Source organism: Plectropomus leopardus, unplaced genomic scaffold (assembly GCF_008729295.1).
Source record: "Plectropomus leopardus isolate mb unplaced genomic scaffold, YSFRI_Pleo_2.0 unplaced_scaffold14096, whole genome shotgun sequence".
In the NCBI taxonomy this organism is placed as follows: Eukaryota; Metazoa; Chordata; class Actinopteri; order Perciformes; family Serranidae; genus Plectropomus; species Plectropomus leopardus.
The window spans coordinates 1-2,443 of NW_024615053.1; the positions used below are offsets into that span (position 1 = coordinate 1).

General features: G+C 40.8%; 1 long non-coding RNA gene across 1 annotated transcript; it reads right to left on the reverse strand.

Annotated features, from left to right (window-relative positions):
• Window positions 1-1,668: 1,668 nt before the first annotated feature.
• Window positions 1,669-2,306, reverse strand: LOC121964112. Its single transcript, XR_006107320.1, has 2 exons — window positions 2,124-2,306; window positions 1,669-1,931 (listed from the first exon to the last, which is right to left on the reverse strand). It is a non-coding gene; the product is annotated as an uncharacterized LOC121964112 (long non-coding RNA).
• Window positions 2,307-2,443: the final 137 nt, after the last annotated feature.

Sequence of the window (2,443 nt, forward strand, 5' to 3'; positions counted from 1 at the left end):
TTCACTGCAGCAAATATCACAAACTGCTGATAACTGACACTAAATCAGCTGATTATTATGAGATTTATAACAGATTAAATTTAGATTACAATAGATAGATTTTACTGTCCGAGTGTGAAATTTGCCTTGGACTTCAATGTCTGCAGTATTAAAACAATAATAAATACACAGTAAAATATAACAATAAAATACAAATAAAGAAATATATATATATATATATACACGCCGCCTATAGGAATAGCTATATCTGTGTTTTCTATTCTGATCATGTCTTCGTGTAAAGCACTTGGTGCGTGTAATTTTGTTTTCTGTAAAGCATGTTGGGCTGCATTTCTTGTGTGAAAGATGCTGTACAAACAAAGAAAGCAAAGAAATAAATACAATAATAGATACTGAGCCTCTGTGGTGTTGAGGGCTTTAATGGGACTTTTGAGCCGGCTCTGTCTGCTTTGGGGGACTCTGTTTCGGAGCTGTGACGTCCACACTGACACCAGCTCCTGAATGTCACACAAACAGCTGTTTATTTGGGATTTTTCTGTGTTAGACAGCAGTTCTCACTAAAAACAGTGCTGATCAGTTTCTAACGTCAGGTTTCTGTTCTGCAACACAGAAACTTTAAAATCTGGACACATTAAATTTGGTGTTGAAATTCTGATTTGAAGATTGAACCCAAATAAAACAGTAGAGAGTTGACTTAATGAAGGAGATGTTGTTTATGATTCGAGTGAACTGAACCTTTAATAATTTTCAGTTATCAGAAAACAGATGGAGAGAAAACCGAGCCAGAAACCTGCAGAGACGCCAGCTCTGTGTGTGTGTGTGTGTGTGTGTGTGTGTGCATGTGTGTGTGCGCGTGCATGTGCGTGTGCGTCCTGGATCAGGTACAGGTACATGCAGTGCACAGTGTGTGTGTGTGTGTGTGTGTGTGTGTGTGTGTGTGTGTGTGTGTGTGTGTGTGTGTGCGTGGAGATGTGAGGAGTTTCATTAGAATAAAAAGTGCTGATTCAGAGTCAGTCTTAAAACCAAAAGTCTACTTGATCTTTTTGGATGATAACATAACAATGTGGGAACTTTAAAGAATCCCAAAATATGAATACAGTCTGTATTTATTCTCCCATTTTTCAAAGGAAACATGCAGAATTAAAAAAAAAAAAAAAAAAAGTACTGTAAAGAATGATCTGGCAGTAATCTTGGACTGCCTGAATCTGAATTTTCTTCTTTTTTATTTTGAATTATTTGTCATGTGTGATCGTGTTTTGGGACATCCTCAGTGCAGCAGGCAGGTGAGGTCAGGACTTTATAAAAAGGTGCCAGATCGTAATCAGCACGCAAAAAAAGGAAACTACAGAAACGTCAGACGCAGCGTGGAAAAATATGGTCGTGCGTAACGGCACACAGCAGAGCAGGGGTTAACTTTCATTTCCATATTTACTGGTGATACTTTTTACAGACAGTAACAGACACTTCCTGCAGATGTTTCACATTAAAATTCCTCCCGTTTTTACTGTGGCTTTTATTGTGAAAAAAAACCACAACAGTTTTTATCATGTCATATTTGTGTTGTTTTTAAAAAATAAACACAAATTAGGTTTAAATGGAGAAGGTGTGGCTGCGTTAGTACAGACAGTTAAACGAGTTACAGGCGCAAGAATACACACATACGTGATATTCAAGTTTAAGTGGCTGGAGTATTTCTTTATTGAGATTAATGTATAGATTTTATATAGTCGTTGTTGTTTTTCCATGTTTGAAATAAAGATTGATTCATTTACTCAGTTTGAATCAAACCTGCTGTCCTCAGTGAGATGTGCAGCGGCTCGGTCTATTACCTGGAAGGAGAGTTTGGCCGGAGACCGAGGAGCGATGGGACTCAGCGTGCTCCAGAAGTGGATGGTGGATGGAAGAGGACTGGGAGTCAACAGGACCGGAGTCTGCACACACACACACCAAAACGTTATAAGAACAAAAGAACAAACACTGCAAAGCTCATTTTTATGTCTCTCTCTCTCTCTCTCTCTCACACTTTCTCACACGCACGCACGCACGCACGCACGCACGCACGCACGCACGCACGCACGCACGCACGCACACACACACACACACACAGGTGAGTGAGTGTGTACCAGAGCATGGGAGGTGATGACAGTCGGTGTGAGCGTGTTGGTCGCTGATCCAGGAGCCAATAAACTGTTAACAGCTGCATTCACCTGCAGAGGAAACAGGATATGATGTCACAGCTGTTACAGGTAAAGCTCGATCCTCCAATCTCATCAAAGTTTTGACAAACTGTTACGTCTCAAATCCACCGCAAGCGTGTTGACGACGATACCTCTGCGACGCTATTTTGCTCCACCTGCCACACGGCTCTATATCCCATCGGCAGCGCTTCAGACCGGAGCATCATGTTTCACTGATTTTGTGCTCATGTTTCACTGATTTTGTG